The 20,249-nt window shown below is 34.6% G+C and overlaps 1 long non-coding RNA gene across 3 annotated transcripts; it reads left to right on the top strand.

The window, feature by feature from the left end:
- The first annotated feature begins 355 nt into the window (after positions 1 to 355).
- On the top strand, positions 356 to 18,695 carry LOC107760543 (uncharacterized). Of its 3 annotated transcripts, none has more exons than XR_001642417.2 (4): positions 356 to 922; positions 10,788 to 10,854; positions 17,386 to 17,453; positions 18,417 to 18,695. It is a non-coding gene; the product is annotated as an uncharacterized LOC107760543 (long non-coding RNA). The 3 variants fall into 3 exon arrangements; XR_012697465.1 differs by lacking the exon at positions 356 to 922 and adding an exon at positions 5,613 to 6,929; XR_012697464.1 differs by lacking the exons at positions 356 to 922; positions 10,788 to 10,854 and adding an exon at positions 5,614 to 6,929.
- The last annotated feature ends 1,554 nt before the right edge of the window (positions 18,696 to 20,249 follow it).

Genomic DNA, 20,249 nt, shown 5'->3' with positions numbered 1-20,249 from the left:
AAAAGTATGAAAACTACAAAAATATTTTTCTTTATTTTAACTAATTGATATTTATCAGCTAGTTACTTTTAGTTTATCTTACTTTTCATAAAATTGAAAAATACAAAAATAGTATTGACAGAAAATAATATTATTTTACTTAGTTTAGTGTGATTCTTAAGTTGTAATCTTAATAAATAGTGAAGTATTTTGAATATTGTCTATTTACTTTAATCAATAGCATTATTAGTCCAAGACATTTTGGTTTATCATTAGCAAAAAAGAAAAGTAGATAAAAAGAAAGGGATATCATGTTATTTTCATATAACAAAAAGCGCACGCATACACATTTGCAAACTCACTCTTAATATTTTTCTTCACATCACCTCTCACACATATAAACAACAAAATCATCAATTGAATTTCGATAGTATTCCACTCATACTTTTAGCCAATGATAAAATACACACATAAACAACAAAATCATCAATTGAAATCTCAATGTATTCCACTCACATAAATGGAGTCCACATGGTTTTGATGTTCATTTCTTCTTCTCCAAGATAATTCCAAAGGCCGAGGATATATAAAAAATACCCCAAAAGCAGAAAAAGGGGAGGTCAAGGACGGAGAGGGAAAAAGGCGAGGGTTTAAAAAGTCTTGATTTCCAATTTTTCCTTTCTGATTTTCCATTCTAGTTCGTTCGTATTAAAAAAATCAGTTCTTGCCTTAAAATTCGAAAATACAAAAGAATATTTCTATTTTTCTTCTTCCGCTTTAAATTTTTGAATTTTCAATTATGGAATTTGATTGAGCTGAGGGGGTTTTGAGTTCGTCATCGTCGTCGTCGTCGGTTTCCGTCCGAGTTCCGTTCGTAATAATTGGGTGCATTTTGCTCGTGTAATTGCTGAAAATCCCCATTTATATAAACTTCAATTTTCAGGTCCATCTCTCTTTCCCGTTTTTTATCTTTTGTTTGGATCTTTGTGGTGATAAGCATGATATTGGCCCTTTGTTTATCCTCTCTCTTTGGTTGGTTTCTTGTTCTGTTTGAATTATGAGAATGTTTGTTTAAAATATCATATGGTTTACTCCTGTCAAATTAAGGTTCAATCATTGTTGTGGGATTAAGCTTGCTATATTTTTATTTTATTTTTACAATTTTGACCATGTTTGCTAGAGAACATTTCTTAGTAGATTAATAGGTCTTCTTTGTGTATAGTTAGTGTTAAAGAATTTCCTTCGATAGTACTTTTAAGTTTCAGTAGGTCAATTTTGTTTGTTTGTTGCTGCTCGTTTTGGGTTACTAGTTTCTCGAGAGTCATATAGTATATAATTTTATAAAGTAATATTAATATTATTAGAAAAGTTTTGAATAAATAATTATACATAAAAAATAACGTACAAGGTTCTATGAATATTTAATGTGGATCATATATGGTGACTTGTTACTTGAGGTCTAGATGATTGAATATCGCCTGAACCTACAAAGATAAATAATCAAAGTTTAATTAGATACATGTGTTTTGCTTATTTTGATTTTATGAGGTACAAACATGGATAATGAAGCGTATATATCGCCTAATATTTTCTTATAGATAATATTGCTGGTATATGCTTCTTTCATTTGTTTCGGTTGCTATGTCGTGACCAAAATTCTTGTTATTGATATTAATATCCCTCCTAAAAGTATAAGTTAGCCACATGAGAAAACATGTTGCGAATTTCGCTAACTAATATATTTCACTTTACCTATAAATACCTTCTTGAACTTTATATACAAAATTAAAAATTATTTGACAATTGACAGAGATATACTACATAATAGTAATCAAGGTACGTGTTCCAACTGTTAACCTTCGAAATCATGAGAATTGACATATCTTTCTAAAGTTTATAATTTCTTCATTACCTTTTTGTAATTTGCATATTTTCATTCCTAGGCATATTTAATACTAATGATTATTTTGACTTCTCTTCTTCACGAGAACAAATGCACGGAAAATATCTTGTAGAAGTCATAATACTCATCTCTCTTTTTTTTTTCTCTAGAATAGATCCAAGGAAAGAACTTAAACCAAAGACTTATTATTATATTTGACCAAAAACGTATTATTATAATTGTAATCTATGGATACAAAACTAAACCAGCATATGCAAAGTAAAGAAATCCAAAATCGTACTTCAATGGATACCTAGTAATGTAAGTTAATCACCTCCATTTAACACACAAGAAAAAAAGTCCATAATCACAAACAATACATATTTATGGACATGCAAAAAGAAAACTGCACTCTTATATCTTTTTTCAGCCACAAATAACTCCAAAATAATTCAACAAATTAATAAACACATATAAGCAGCATGCAAATGCAAAATTAGAAAACCATAGTTAGGAGGAATAAAAGAATATAAACAAAATTTCATTCACACCATAAGAATTGATAGCGTATAGTACAATAGAAAATTTTCAACACAAATTTGTGCAAATAAGAGACCAGGGCAGCATAAGCATGAATGCATGATTATTGAAATGATTAATTTTGTATATCACGTTAGTTGTGAAATCATAACATTCAAACAGATGTGGCTTTTTTTCTTAAAGCTAAGGTTAGTAATAATAAGAATATTATAGAATGTTTAGAGAATTTCTTCGTAAAAAAGATGTCTTTTGATTTAAGAGCCACCACTGCTTAAGGCACAATTGATAATTCAGAAAATTCAGTTACAAAAGAAGGGATATAACACTTGTAGTTACTCTGTAAAAGATAACAGCTTTTAGAGGAGGCACTTTAAATTAGATTTTCTTCCTTTTATTTAAATATTATTATTTTTTCAGTGTTTATTACTACTGAAATCAATATGTAAAGAATCAAATTTACACCACGCCATGTCAGACACTCCGTTTCGGAAAAGTCACCTTAACAGGACGTTTCGTAAAAGTCCAAAAGTCACCTTCTTTAATTTAAATATTATTATTAAATAACTAAATAAGGTATATTTCAATTATTTTAGAAGTTTATTTTAGTAATTCAACTTTTAACTTTTGTGTTTCCCACCTTTATAATAACTAATCTCTATGAATGTGCGTTGCACGTTAATAATTACACGCAGATATTCAATCTGTTTAATAATTACACGTAAATATTCAATCAATAATTAATATGAGTAAAATATACTTTAACCAAACGTTCAAATTTTTCTTGAATTCCCGTCAATGCTTAAGGTTGTACGATAAAAATCTTCCATTGAAATCAAAATTGTATTCACATGCAACATATATATACTAAATCTTGATGAATATCAGATGGCTACTAATACCGAGTGCTGGATTCGTAAGAATATCTATTATTAGTTAAGCAGGACAATTGTTTTTGAGTCTAAATAAAGAAATTTACCGATTTGTTTCCCACATAATTAGCATACTTTAAGATATCAATGCATCAAAATATTTTATTCTTTCCTTGTCTTTTGCTTGATTGGCTTGGACAAGATAAGAGCTTTACTTCTTAAAAACTTTACTAATGATTAGTGCAATATACGCCATGTTGCATCACAAACTAAGTTTTGTCCAAAAATGTTGAACAAAAAAGAAAAACCTTACAAATCCTTTATGATGACAAAGCAATTAATTACCTGCTCTATCTTTTGAGTCATGGACAATATAATATCGAGATCAAATTGACTTTGTTTCCTTCACGGCGAAAATAAGATCGTGATCAAAAGTACACATATCAAGGAGCTAGGCAAAGGTCTACCGGATATCAATTTTAATTAAATCATACAAAAATAAAAACATTAAATCATAAGTACAAAATCTTCCATAAACTTGAATGGAAGTAAAGGAAAACAAAGTCACACAAATAATTAGAATGGTAGAGATAAATGCGTGTTTCTTATTTCATGCAATATTTTTATCGTCTGCAATTAATGTTATCTTGTCTGCCATCATAATAGATAAAATATTTATAAAATCTTACCAACAAAAAGGACATTATCTTATGACTTTGAGAGAATGACAGAGAGAACAGATATCCCATATTTTTCTCTTCAACAAGACCTACAATTGGTCTATAAAAATTAAATAATTAATTTTAATAGAATTAGTCTTCTTCTATGATTATTAAACTTTATCTCAACTCAAAATCGTGCTATCCTTTTAAAACTTTACTTCTAAGTCCGATTAAATTTGATTATGATTAGAATTCGGTGCAAATTAATATTAAGTTACAATTTTATACAACATAGAATTATGTTTTGAAGGACATAAAAGTCAATCAATTTATTGAGGGTATTTTTGTCTTTCAATATTTAGCGTAAAATATTCGTGCTTTTATAATTATATAGATATAGAATAGATATAGATAGATATAAATATAAATAGATAGATATTCTAGCGGCTTTTGTTTTTTTAATCAAAATATTAGTTTCTCCCGTAGTAATAATCATCTTAAGAGTGCTAATCATGAAACTAATAGCGGAAATCTATCAATAGATAATATTTAAAATATCATTAGAATATTAATCAAGTTTGCTTTTCTCTTAGTGCATGTTATCTAGCCGCTTTTGTTTTTTTTTTTAATCAAAATATTAGTTTCTCCCGTAGTAATCATCTTTAGAGTGCTAATCATGAAACTAATAGTGGAAAATAATATTTAAAATATCATTAGAATATTAATCAAATTTGTTTTTCTCTTAGTGCATGTTACTACTGTTTAGTAGACTTATTTGAAGTCTAGTGTCTTTCCTTTAGTGATTTGCTTTAGGAGTTTTAAAATATCATTAGAATACTATTAAGTTTGCTTTTCTCCAAGTGCATCTTACTACTTTATTTTAAAAAGTAAAATATACCTATTTACTTTCTAAAATAGTTTAAGAATACCCTTCGCTATACTACTGAGTTATCTATACCCCTACAGTCATACTTTGGGTTCAAATATACCCCTCATTTAAACGGAGGGACACATGTCATCGTCCTGTTGGTCAATTTTAAATATCTCCTAATTAATTAAAACGACCCATTACCCATACCCGAAAAGTAATTTTCTAAAGTAATTTATTTTTTGTAAAAACTGGAAAAAATTGGATTTATTTTTTACTAAAAACTGGAAAAAATGAAAATATTTTTTCCCCAGTTTTTACAAAAAAACTGCTTTAAAAAAAACTGAAAAATATTTTCTAAAATAATATTTTTGTAAAAACTGAAAAGTAATTTTCTAAAGCAATATTTTTGTAAAAACTCGAAAAACTGAATGTTTTTTTTTTTTACTAAAAACTGAAAATATTGAAAATATTTTTTTCCGGGTTATAGAAAAATATTGCTTTATAAAAAACCGAAAATTAATTTCTAAAGCAATTTGTTTTTTTGTAAAAATTAAAAAAAATAAAAAATAATTTTCTAAAGCAATATTTTTGTAAAAACTGAAAAAAAATATTTTCTTTTTTCAGTTTTTAGTTAATTTGTTTTTAGTTTTTTTCCAGTTTTTAATTGCTTTAGAAAATTGCTTATCAGTTTTGGTTTTCAGTTTTTACAAAAAAATTATTTTTAAAAAAAAAAATCAGTTTTTTTTAAAGCAGTTTTTTGTAAAAACTGGAAAAAAAAATATTTTTATTTTTTCCAGTTTTTAGTAAAAATAAAAATCAGTTTTTTTCTAGTTTTTACAAAAAAAAAAAGTTGCTTTAGAAAATTTCTTTTCCGGTATGGGTGATGAGTCTTTTTAATTAATTAGGAGATATTTAGAGTTGGCCAACAGGACGATGACACGTGTCCCTCCATTTAAATGAGGGGTATATTTGAACCCAAAGTATGACTGTAGGGGTAATAATAATCCAATAATATAACGAGGGGTATTGTTAGACCATATTCAAAAGTACATGGGTATATTTGTCTCTTTGCCATATTTTAAATGTATTTGTAATGACCCGGCCGGTCGTTTTGAGTATTACAACCCCATTTTCCATTTACTGCTCAATTTATGCTTTACAGTTATTTTATGACTTACCGAGTTAATTGGTCCGGGTCCGGTAAGGTTTTGAAATGATTTGGAACACTTAGTTCTAAGGTTGAGAACTTAAGTTGAAAAGGTTAATCGGATGTTGACTTATGTGTAAACGACCTCGGATTTGAATTTTAATGATTCCAATAGATCCGTAGGGTGATTTTAAACTTAGAAGCGCGTATGGAAAATTATTTGGAGGTCCGTAGTGGAATTAGGCTTGAAATGACGAAAGCTAAATTTTTGGGAAGTTTGACCCGAGGGTTGACTTTTTGATACCGGGGTCGGAATCCGATTTTAAAAATTTGAATAGGTTTGTTACGTCATTTTATGACTTGTGTGCAAAATATGAGGTCAATCAGACGTGATTTGATAGGTTTCGGCATCGTTTGTAGAAATTGGAAGTTTCAAAGTTCATTAGGCTTGAATCTATGTGTGATTCGTATTTTTGGTGTTGTTTGATGTGATTTGAAGGATCGACTAAGTTCATATGATATTTTAGGACATGCTGGTGTATTTGGTTAAGGTCCCGAGGGTCTCGGGTGAATTTCGGATGGTTAACGGATCAAATTCGGACTTGGAAGAAATTTGAAAATTTTTTATCTTCTATTGTGATCGCACCTGCGAGAAATTGGCCGCAGGTGCGATGCAGCAGATGCGGCTCATGTTGTGCAGAGGTAGGAGGGCAGGCGCGCAGGTTCGATGAAATTTTCCGCACCAGCGAAGTAGCAGATGCGGTCCAAGGCTCGCAGAAGAGGAGGCAGCTGGGCTAAGTAACTTCCGCAGATGCGGTGTTTTACCGCAGAAGCGGGACCGCAGATGCAGAAATATGGCCGCAGGTGCGAAAGCGCTGGGCAATGTACAAAACCGAAGGGTCCGAGAAATTTTATCATTTTTGACATTTCCAAAGGGGGTGAGGCGGTTTTTGAGCGAGAAATTACGGGAAATCTTGAGGTAAGTCACTTGTGATCATTTCTACTCCATAATATTGAATTATCATCGAATAATTCGACTAGATTACATGTTATTTACTAAATCGAATTATTTGTGGCTATATTCGAGGCGTTTGGAGAGTGATTCGCGAGGCAAAGACATTGGAGATTAAAGAATTACATGGTTTGAGATAAGTAACAGTTCTAAATTTGGTCCTGAGGGTATGAAACTTCGGATTATGTGTTATGTGATTGGTTTTGAGGTGACGCACTGTCACGACCCAAAATCTAACTATGATCGTGATGGTGCCTATGTGTTACAAGGCAAGCCTATTTTCCAAAATATTGCTACTAAATCGATTATAAGAATTTAATAAAACAATACCAACATTTGAATTTCTCATAAACTAAATCAACTCTAAATATAATATAGAAAATATGGAAACGAGCCCCAAACATCGGGGTATCACTAAGTCATGCGCATCTAAAACTATGAACTAAGATATATAAGATGTCTAACTGTCCAAAAGAAGAAATGACAAGAGGAGTAACAAGATCCTCTGGACGCTAACAACTACCTTGTAGTCTCCAAAGATAGTTGGCCTGAACTCAATGATCGCTGTCTTCTAACTCACCTGGATTTGCACATAAAGTGCATGGTGTAGTATGAGTACAACCGACTCAGTAGTAACAGAAATAACTAAGGAACTGAGCAGTAGTGACGAGCTAAGCAGAATAATCCAATTATTTATTTTCACAATTTACAATAAACATGAATAAACAGGTAAATTCCATAAAACCAACAAATGCCACAAAGAAATTAACAGGTAAATGCAGCAACAACCAAAGCAATGAATCCTCATAATAATGTCACTCCATCACTCAGCACTCGCACCCAACTCACGTGCTACACGGATAACTCACGCGCTATGGTATCAATACCTGGACCCGCACGGTCAACTCACGTGCTATGCGGACAACTTACGCGCTATGGTATTAATATCCTCACGACCAGGCCCTCGACCTCACTCAATCATGTACCTCACTAGCCTCACCATCATCAACAAATAAGGGAACATAACCTACATCAAGTATCACAATATATTAGCAAATAATGGAGACTGAGGTAAACATGTACAATAATTTCTATGACTGAGTACAAATAATGTGAGCATGAATAAAGCCTAAGCATGATCTCTAACATGAAGGCATACAAGTTCAACAACAAGTAACTACGTAAATATAGATGATGGCCATGAGGCCTCATGGGACGGACCAAGTCTCAATACCTCGCGTTGCAAACTCACACGCCCGTCACCTAGTGTGGGTATCACCTCCAAACAATCACGTGATATCAAATCTCCGGGTTAATACCCTCAAAGTCAGAGTTAAAACTGTTACTTACCTTAACAGCGTAAAATCCTACTCCGGGATGCCCTCGTCTCTGGACTCGGTCTCCAAAAACTCCAAATCTAACCATAATCATATTAATACCATCAATATAGGCTAACGAATCGAATTCCACAATAAAAATTATAAAATATGCCAAAAATCTGAAACAAGCCAAAACTCGCCCTCGGGCCCACATCTCGAAACCAGTCAACAATGACAGATTCAAAACCCTCGTCCTCTCCCGAGTCTAACCATCAAAAATTTATCAAAATCGGACTCCGTTTGGTCCCTCAAATCCCTACCTAAAACTCTCCAAAACTCAAGCCCTAACTCCCTCAATTTCACTTTGAAATCATCAATCAAATCCCAAAAATGAAGATGAATTCATGAAATATAATCAAAACTGAGTAGAGAACACTTATCCCAATCCTTATGGTAAAAATCGCCCCCAAAATCGCCCAAATCCGAGCTCCCCAACTCGAAATATGACCGAATGAACAAACCCTCGTTTTATATATTTTTCTGCCAGCTATTCTTCCTCGTTTCTCATGCCAAAACGATCCCAAAACTCGTTTTTTATACCTCCAATGGATTCCTTGTGAAATTTTAGTTAAGTTAGGCTTTTGAATCACTCAATTTGACCTTATAATGAAGGAGATATATAGGTTTTAATATTTGCAAATAGTGCAGATTTTTAAATACGAATTCAATGGCAATTTCGTAATTAAGCTGAAAAATCTGGCAACATAATTGTTTAGTAAAATGACCATAAATTCCATATACGATGCCCAAATTCGACGATTCTTTTTGCTATGGCTCCGTAATTATGATACGGATTGCTTCAATTAAATCAGAAATCGGAGCTCATTTGCTTAATGTGGTACCATTTATGCTCTCAAAACGACGTTGAAACATCAGAAATACGAGCACAACGCAGCCCAAACATATCCGAAACTCATCCGAACTCCTCGGGACCCCGTACGAACATACTAACAAGTTTCATAATATAAAACAGACCAACTCAAGGCCTCAAATTATGCATAACAACATTTAAACGACGAAACGCGCCTCAAATCAAACTAAATGAATTTTCGAACTTTCGACTTCCAAAAACTCGCGCCGAAACATATCAAATCAACTCGAAATTAACTCAAATTTTGCACACACGTCACAAATAACACTAGAAACCTAGTCCAACTTTTGAATTTCCATTCCTACCCCGATACCTAATTTTCCACTGCCGACCAAAATCGCCAAATTTCTAACTTTTGCCAATTCAAGCCTAATTCTACCACGGACCTCCACATTACATTCCTGACACACTCCTAAGTCTAAAATCACCCAACGAAGCTAACTGAATCATGAAAATCCCAATCCAAATTCGTTTACTCATAGGTCAACTTCCAGTTGACTTTTTCTAACTTAGCTTGCTAACTAAGAGTCTAAGTGCCTCATTTTACTCCAAAACTACTCCGAACCCAAACTACCAATTAAAAATAACTCAACACAGCTGAACAACACACAAATAAGCAAAAATGGGGGAAACAGGGCTATAACTCTCGAAACGACCGGCCGGGTCGTTACACGCACATGCTAGGTGACGGGCGTGTGGGCGTGCACTGTAGGAATTGTGACTTGGTCAAATTCTATAGAACTCTGTAATTGAATAATCTGTTGATATCGGTACATTCTCTGTGTGTTAGAGAAAATTGAGCTGAGACTCGTATTAAAAATTATACTTAGACATATGTTGTTATTATTGGTACCTACTGGGTCATTTCTGTGGTTGAATTATATGTTCAAATTGTAATTTCACACTCAGTCATGTTCATTCATTTCATATCATATCTCATTCTTTGTTGCTATTTATAATACATCATATTATCATTTTTGGGCTGATTTTCATGACATCTTGAGCGCGAGAGACTGGAAAGGTTGATGACTGAGTGAGGCCGAGGGCCTAATTATGAGGATATTTATGGATCGGGGTGCACGCTACAGCATGTTTCATTGATTTATGCCATGATTGACTTGATATAGCGCTTGGGCTGAAGGAGCCCATCCGGAGTCTGTACACACCCCCGGTAAGTGTAGGTACCTACTGAGTGCGAGTGCCGAGTGTTGAGTGATTGTGAGGAATGAGTGATTGTGAGGAATGAGTGACTGTGAGGAAAGAGTGAATGGGAGAACTGAGTGACTGTTATTCTGAGAGGATGCATTGATTTCATTATTGTTGCATTTAAGTTGTCATATATCATTGTTTTGGAAATTTTTTCTAAAAGGCATTTTCTTCTGTCTCAGTCAAATTTGAAATGAAATTTCTATGAAATTTTAAAAATTGAACTTGAGAGCATGGCTACCCTTTTATGTTGGAAAGTAATGTGTTTGGACTTAGCTAAGAAACCCGTCACTACTTTCAGGTCCTTATTTAATATTGTTACTTAGTGAGTTGGTTGTCATCATACTATACCCTGCACTTCGTGTGCAGATCCAGGTGATCCCGGACACAGTGGATGTTAATGTTTTCACACAGTTAATTTTTCGGAGATTCAAAGGTAGCTGCTATGTTTCGCAGATCTTGTCTCTCCTTCCCTATCCTTTTGTTTATTGTATTTTGTCTCGGATTATTACAGACCGAGATTTCCAGACTTGTAATTTATAGATGCTTATGTACTCAGTGACATCAGGTGTTGGGAATATGTTTTACCTAGTAATTGTGGGATTTTCTCTTAAACTTAATTATTATTTTTCTAATATTTAAAAGAAGTTGTGAGTTATTGATGTTGTTGGCTTACCTAGTATCGGGATAGGCGCCATCACGACATGTATGATTTTTGGGTCATGACAAGTTGGTATAAGAGCCTAGGTTATATATTTCTCAAGTCATGAGCAGGTTTAGTAGAGTCTTGCGGATCGGTACAGAGACGTCTGTATTTATCTTCGAGAGGCTGTCGAACCCTTAGAAAAATTTCACTTCCTTGTATTCTATCGTGCGGAATTGATTCAGCTTGAAATATAACTCTTTGAATTCATTCCACGTATTTGTGTTCGCATGTGAGCGCTCAGTATCAGCAGTGTATCGCTGGCTTGTGATTCCATGAACAAGGTTCGAGATGAGTATTCTATGTTTTGTTGATGCTCCATTCTGGAGTACTTGAGGCCGGAGTTAGACCGCAGATTAAGCTCGGTAGTTTCGGTTGTGAGAACCTGTGCAATTGGATTTATGTGTTCGGTAGTATTCCTATAAGTGTAATTTGTGGCTCGATGAGTGGTTGAATGACTATATGATAAGTATTATGTGAATGCAGGATGTGTTCATATGGGTTGAATGAGACAAATAAAGTTTACTTGTGACTCAAGAGTTTGCTATTGGGTACTTGATTCCTGTTTTGATGTGACGTACAATCTTGAGTTGTGAGTGCGTTGAGGGATCTGTCATGCTGTTTAATTGTGGAGCGAAGTAGATTTTTATGTCGCGTTGATGAGTTCAAACTCAGAAATATTAAGTGATTCCGTGGTAATCGTGGTTGCGAAAGGGTATAACAATATGCCAACTTGAGGCTAAGCAGATGGGTTATCTCCTGCGGGGTAATCTATGTAGGTGTGTTCCTTATAATATTGAGTGGAGAATTTCTTTTCTACATCTAGGCGTATGTGTTGAGATTTGAATTTGAATCCGGTTGAGAAGGTTGACTTCACTATCACGAGAATAAATGCGAACTTAGCGGATGATTGAGGTATTTTATGGTGGGTGTTGCGTAAGCTTGAGAAGAATTTTCGTTGAACTGACTACAATATTATGGTAGTAATAAAGTATGGGTATTGTGAGTTATGAAGTGTTTTGTTGTATGGCTTTGAGCCAAGTGGGGAGCCTGCTATTGACAATTCAATTTCATGGATATATGTTAAATTTTAGTTTTGGTATGAGGCATACTTGTAGGTTAGTTATGACTTGCAGAGGTGGAGATCGAGGATGACTCGGGTACGAAAATTTCTGGATATGGGTTACATTGCACTTTATGAAAATATATAAATTATGGAATGATTAAGTTGTTATTTTGAAGAATATAGTGCGCATGAAGTATGAATTTGATTGGTCATGTTAAGGCAAGGTTACTTCTTTGAGTGTTGATTGTGCTAAAGGAGCACGTGTCTTTCGACCCGTTTGGGCGGAGCAAATTAGATTTGAGTAGAGTGAATGACTCTCGAGAGGGTTCTAATGGATTCAAAATGTATATGTGGAAATTAAAAAAAAATTGAATTTGTATATCACTAGAATCGGTTACTTATACTGGATGGTATCGGTATGTGCGATAATTCTATTTGACTATAAATTTTACATTTCAGTATAAGAAAGGAAAGAGGAACAATTTTAAATTCACATAAGGTCCTTAAGAGTGGGTGTCTCAGTTGTTGTATTTATGGATATGCTTAAGAAGAATACAATGGTTTATGGGACTTAGGGCAGTGCCATTTTATGTTAGGATGTCTTGTAGTGAGTTTTGGGTAAGGATCGTAGCGTTATGACAAGGAGAAGTATCAACTTGAGGGTAATTCAGAAGAAACTCAAAAAAAAATAGGACAACTAGGTAGTAGGCTAGAGCAGTATGGTAATTGTATGTTCGCTTCTTTTGGGATAATTGTGATGTGGTGAGACTTTACAGATGTTTCGGTGGCAATATTCTTGGATTTGGTGACCTGCATGGCTTGGTGGAGTTAGAGAAATTCGGTTTTGATAGCTTGGTTATGTGCAAATGGATTTGAAAGTGTTATTAATGATTTCTACCATGGTTTAAACTAGATATTTTCTACCGACGTGGGAGACATGTTGTGCATTGTGAATTCCTCATGGATGAGAGAAAATATAAGGTTTCTAATTGACTGGGTATGTAATATACTGGTGACTCAGAGTTAATAATGAGATTTGTGTGCTTGTCACATGATGGCAATAATAGATATGGTGTGTTATGTGGGATTAAGACTTATATTTACAAGGTGGCAGTTCATTCTGGAAATCAAGACCACGAATTATAGACAGAATGATCGATTTCATATGTTTAAACGGATATTATAACTACTCAGTAATCCCTGAGAAGGGTGTGCATTACAAAAGGGGCATTGTGTTTTGACTTTCGGAAGTCATTAGTATTGCGATGCTCACCTGGTTAATAGACTGCTGATATTCCAATTATCTCTATGTGGAACGGGAGGAAATGTGAAAGTATTCCTCATGGGATGATCGTGCGTGAAAGATGTGTTAGTCATTCAAGTGCTGGAGCTGGGACCAATCATGGTGATTCCTATGTTCTATGAATGTGGAGACTGGGGGTTCTCAGAAGCATATTGTTTCAGGTTGCGGCCTGTTTGAGGTGAGTATTTTATTTTAACTCAGTGGAGGCACTAGTTTCCTTTGTGATGACTACGCGCTACGTGTGTGTGTATATATATATATATATATATATATATATATATATATATATATATATATATATATATATATATATATATATATATGTGAGGTTTGAGCCCATGTGCGGGCATCGGGGCAAGTATTCAGACTTGGGAAAATGTTTAGACTATGATATGCCTAGAGTTGACGGTTAAGCGTAAAGTTATGACGTTTCTCGTATTCGAACCTTTGTTGAGAAATATCTAGGCTATACTTGAGGTTACAAAGAGGCTAATTCCCTTAATAAATTGGGTAGTTACTATTTCTGCATTAACTTGCCGATTTGAGTGGTGATAGCACACTTTGCACCTGCCTACTATATGGCGTGTTATTTATACCAGTCCAGGATCATGTGAATCTTATTTCATGTATCATATACATGTGTACTTGATTGATTGCTCTTGTATGATATGCCGGGACTGGAGGCATGTGACCATAACATGTGATTTATATTATTGGCAAGTGAGTTGTTCGTGCAGATCTACATATTGGTATCAATGACACATGAGTTGTCTGTGTCGCACGCGAGTTGTCCGTGCAGTGTATGGGAATTTTATTTCTTTGATAATTTATCTGATTTTATTGCTTTCCTTCCTCTACGATAAAAATTACATCAATGACGTATTTAAGGAATTGTGTACATGCGCCTACGGTTATCCTCTTCACAAAATTTGAGGAGTTGGTTGTAACATTGTAGTTGTGGTGGTACTTGTTGAACTTGCAATACGGTTCTCTTCCTTGAGACATCTCCCATAATTAGGTACACATATTGTGCAGTTGTGGCTGGAGTTATATTGATGTGGCGTGTCTGTAGGATAGTTGTGTTTAATAGTATAAGGTCATTGGACCTAGAATGGGTACTATCAGGTTTGATTACGGTATATTCGGGAGGATAATATTGAAAGTCAGCTTAGAAAATGATTATGGTTCTAGTTGGGGAGAGAGAACTTCATGACTTGCTGATCTGATAAGGGGTCATGAGATTTCCGCGTGTTTCTTTCATTATCAGCAGTGTACGAAGGTTTTGGAATGAGGGTTTGATTGATATGGGGTTTAATATCAGTACCAAGTTGGTTTTAGAGTAGTTACTATGATCGGAAATGGCGCTACGAGTATGCAAGTGGTGTAGTATGTTATGCGATTGTATCAGTGGTTATGGTTATTGCTCGATGCAGCTTGTTCAGACTTATACAGTGTGACAATGTGAGATTCGGGTCCTGTAAGAAATTCAGAATGTTGGAAATTGAATTCCAAGATTTTCGGGCTAAGGTTAAATTAATGATTTTCAGTTATGTTGTGTTGTTAGGCTTACATAGAATATGGTGATGTGGGATCACCCCAGGTATGTGCATGGTAAGGTGGAATAGTGATTCAAAGGTTTAGGAACAACTCTTAGAACGCAATTTACATCACAGTTTTGGATGGTAGTACCGCAAGAATTAGGTACACAGGTTCAGTTGAGTATAACATTTCACCCTCAGACGGACGGGCAGGCCGAGCGCACTATAGGATATGTTAAGCGCTTGTGTCATTGATTTTGGGGGTTCTTGGGATCGGCTTCTGCCCCTCTCGGAATTTTCTTACAATAACAACTACCAATCGAGCGTTTAGATGGCTCCGTATGAGGCTTTGTATGGGAGACGGTGTCGGTCTCTGGTGGGTTGGGTTGATCCGGGTGAGACTAGGCTATTGGGTACTAACTTGGTTTAGGATGCTTTGGAGAAGGTCAAAGTGATTCAGGAACGGCTTCGCACGACACATTCTAGACAGAAGAGTTATACCGACAGGAAGGTCCGTGATGTTTCTTACATGGTTGGGGAGAAGGTTCTGCTCAAGATTTCACCCATGAAGGGGGTGTTGAGGTTCGAGAAGAAGGGCAAGTTGAGCCCTCGGTATATTGGGTCGTTTGAGGTACTTAAGAAGATTGGATAGGTGGCTTATGAACTTGCATTGTCACCTAGTCTATCGAGTGTTCATCCAGTGTTTCATGTATCTATGCTCCGGAAGTATGTCGGGGATCCGTCTCATATTTTGGATTTTAGTACAGTGCAATTGTACGGTAATTTGACTTATGATGTGGAGCCGGTGGCTATTTTAGACCAGCAGGTTCGAAAGCAGAGGTCAAAGAACATAGCATCAGTGAAGGTACAGTGGAGAGGCCAGCCAGTCGGAGAAGCTACTTGGGAGATTGAGCGGGAGATGCGGAATAATTATCCACACCTATTTGAGACTCCAGGTATAATTCTAAGGCCGTTCGAGGACGAACATTTGTTTAAGAGGGGGAGAATGTAACGACCCGAACGGTCATTTTGAGTATTACAACCCTGTTCCCCCATTTACTGCTCAATTTATGCTTTACAGTTGTTTTATGACTTAACGGGTTAATTGGTTTGGGTCTTGTGAGGTTTTGGAATGATTTGGAACTCTTAGTTCCAAGGTTTAGAACTTAAATTGAAAAGGTTGACTGGATATTGACTTGTGTGTAAACGACCTCGGATTTGAATTCTGATTATTCCAAAAGCTCCGTATGGTGATTTTGGACTTAGGAGCATGTCCGAAAAATTATTTGGAGGTCCGTAGTGGAATTAGACATGAAATGGCGAAAGTTAAATTTTTGGAAAGTTTGACCAGGGAGTTGACTTTTTGATATCGGGATCAGAATCTGATTCTGGAAATTTGAATAGGTTAGTTACGTCATTTATGACTTGTGTGAAAAAATTGACGTCAATTGGACGTGATTTGATTGGTTCCAGCGTCGTTTGTTGAAATTGAAAGTTTCAAAGTTCATTAGGCTTGCATCTATGTGATTCATGTTTTTGGTGTTTGATGTGATTTGAAGGCTCGACTAAGTTCGTATGATGCTTTAGGACATGTTGGTGTATTTGGTTAAGGTCCTGAGTGTCTCGGGTGAATTTCAGATGGTTAACAGATCAAATTCGGACTTAGAAGAAATATGAAAAATTTCTATCTTCTGGTATGATCGCACCTATGAGAAATTGGCCGCAGGTGCGATGCCGCAGATATGGCTCATGTTGCGCAGAAGCGGGAGGACGAGCGCAGTTGCGGGCGGGCGCGTAGGTGCGAGGGAAGTTTCCGCACTTGCGAAGGCGCAGATACGGTCCAAGGCTCGCAAAAGCGGAGGCATTTGGGCTAAATGACTTCCGTAGATGTGAAAATATGGCCGCAGGTGCGAAAGCACTAGGTAGTGTACAAAATAGAAGGGTCCGAGAATTTTTGACATTTCCAAAAGTGGGTGAGGCGATTTTTGAGCGAGAAATTAGGGGCAATCTTGAGGTAAGTCACTTGTGATCATTTTTACTCCATAATATGGAGTTATCATTGAATAATCCGACTAGATTACGTGTTTTGAAGTGTAAATTAAAAATTTGGGCCTAGGGATTTGGAAATAAGATTTGATGATTTGGAGGTCGAGTTGATGTCGGATTTTGGTAAATTGGTATGGTTAGACTCGTGGTTGAATGAGCTTTCGGATTTTATAACTCTTGTTGGGTTCCGAGATGTGGGACCCACGAGCGATTTTTGAGCTAAATTTTGAATTTTTGTTGGAAAATTAGTATTTTCTTATGGAATTAATTCCAATAAATTTTATTAACTAAATCGAATTATTTGTGGCTAGATTCGAGGCGTTTGGAGACTGATTCGCGAGGCAAAGGCATTACAGAATAAAGAATTACACGGCTTGAGGTAAGTAAAAATTCTAAATTTGGTCCTGAGGGTATGAAACCCCAGATTATGCATTATGTGATTGGTTTTGAGGTGATGCATATGCTAGGCGACGGGGGTGTGGACGTGCACCGCAGGAATTGTGACTTGGTCAAATTCCATGAAATTGTATAGTTGAATAATCTGTTGATACCTGTATATTCTCTATGTGTTAGAGAAAATTGAGCTGAAACTCGTATTAAAAATCATGCTTAGACATATGCTGTTATTATTGGTACCCACTGAGGTCATTTTTGTGGTTGAATTATATGTTCAAATTATAATTTCACACTCAGTCATATTCATTCATTTCATATCATATCTTATTCTCTGTTGCTATTTATAATACATCATATTATTATTTTTGAGCTGATTTTCATGACATCTTGAGTCCGAGAGACTGGAGAGGTTGATGACTGAGTGAGGCCGAGGGCTTAATTGTGAGGATATTTATGGATCGTGCTGCACGTCGCAGCATGTTTCATTGATTTATGCCTTGATTGGCTTGATATAGCACTTGGACTGAAGGAGCTCCTCCGGAGTCTGTACACACCCCCAATGAGTACGTGTACCTATTGAGTGCGAGTGCCGAGCGCTGAGTGATTGTGAGGAATGAGTGAATGTGAGGTTGGAGTGAATGGGAGAACTAGGTGACTGTTACTCTGAGAGGATGCATTGATTTCATTATTACTACATTTCAGCTGTCATATATCATTGTTTTGGAAAAATTTCTAAAAGACATTTTCTTCTGTCTCAGTTAAATTTGATATGAAATTTTTGTGAAATTTTAAATGTTGAGCTTGAGAGCATGCCTACCCTTTTAAGTTGGAAAGTACTGTATTTGGACTTAGATGAGAAGCTCGTCACTACTTTCAATTCCTTATTTAATATTGTTTAACTACTGAGTTGGTTGTACTCATACTACACCATGTACTTCGTGTGCAGATCCAAGTGATCCCGGACATAATAGGTGTTGATTTTTTCACACAGTTAATTTTTCGGAGATTCAAAGGTAGCTGCTATGTTTCCCAGACCTTGTCTCTTATTCCCTATCCTTTTGTTTATTGTATTTGGTCTCGAATTATTATAGACCGGGTTTCCCAGACTTGTAATGTATAAATGCTCATGTACTCATTCACACCGGGTTTTGGGAACATGTTTTACCTAGTAATTGTGTGATTTTCTCTTAAACTTAATTATTATATTTCCAATATTTAAAAGAAGTTGTGGGTTATTGATGTTATCGACTTGCCTAGTATCAGGATAGGCGCCATCACGACATGTGTAATTTTTGGGTCGCGACAATATTTGAGTCGTAGGGGCTAGTATCATGTTTAAGCCATTCTGCTCCTTATTTCAGCTTTAGCAATTTATATTTTAACGTGTTTTCCCTACCCTTTTATGTGATCTCCATGTGTTCATGTTATTCTTTAGTTGAATATATAGCATATGCGTTTTTAACTAGTTAGAGAAATTAAGACAGGGAATTGCTTGTAGAGCCGGAAGTTTGGATTGAAAAATAAAATAAAATTAGTACTACGGTGTTTATTGTGTATTACTCGCTTATACTCGCTAGGAGCATGCTTAGTCCGGTAACACTAGGTATGCAAACTTTAGGCCCGTTTCTTTCGAGGTTAGAGGATTTTCCTTAGTTCGTTATTTTATAAGGAGAATACCCCGAAGTACATGTAAATGAAGGTCAAAGACAGGACGATACGAGGAAGCTAGAATAGAACTTTAGTATTTTTATTTCTTCTTTTATTTTCTTTCATTTAGGTGGGGACAACTTCAAACATCTTTTGTGTTTATTTTCTTTTTGTGTGTTTTATCTCAATTAGAATATTCTTTAAAGACAACTTGATCATGTATACAACCGTACTTGTTTATTTAATTTTAATTTTTAGTTTTTAATTTCTTTTAATTTCTAAATATATTTTTCTTTGTACATTATTTATCTTTTATTTCTCTACCTTTACTTCTTGTGAGTCTATGTAAGTGCTCGTATATTTTATTTCTTATTTATTTTATTTTCTTCATTTAGCGTAACTATATTATTATTCTAGTTTTTGAAACTACACCTAATATTAGAAATAACGAGTTATAAACAAACTTGGTATATAATGAGTGATGTCACTAAAGTAGAAATTTGTTGTTGAATGGGGTTATAAACTTATTATGTTTGCTAATATTAAGTTGTATTGGAACTTATTTTTATTATGTTGGAATTTGACATATGTTAAACTATTTTTTTATTTTGAAATTATGTTATATTTATATTTCTAATTTACTTGTTTTAATAGTATTGGCTTGATATTTTACATTGCATGTTATTCATTTTTTAGTTAGAATTGATAGATTAGTTTTGTCAAATATTTAAATAATGTTATGTCATTATATTTATAAATATTAATTTATTTTATCAAACATGCATTTCATAATGTTTTTACAAAATGTATGCTATTAGTTTTTATAATTAATTAAACTAAATATTTTTTATTTGAAAAATATATATCAATTATTTTTACAAAATTAATTATAAATATATAATTACTAATTAATGTATATTAAAGAAAAAATATGCATCTTAAATACCACATATAATATCCTTTATACTTATAAAAAATTGTCACGACCCGAAATTTCCACCTTCGGACTGTGATGACACCTAACATATCACTTGCTAGGCAAGTAAATGTTAGAATAATATTATTTATTTTTAAAACAATTTTAAATTTATTAACAACAAAGAACAAATGCGGAAGTGAAATCTGAAATATA

This window comes from Nicotiana tabacum, chromosome 12 (assembly GCF_000715075.1).
Source record: "Nicotiana tabacum cultivar K326 chromosome 12, ASM71507v2, whole genome shotgun sequence".
NCBI lineage: Eukaryota > Viridiplantae > Streptophyta > Magnoliopsida > Solanales > Solanaceae > Nicotiana > Nicotiana tabacum.
This window is presented reverse-complemented; position numbering and strand designations above follow the sequence as displayed.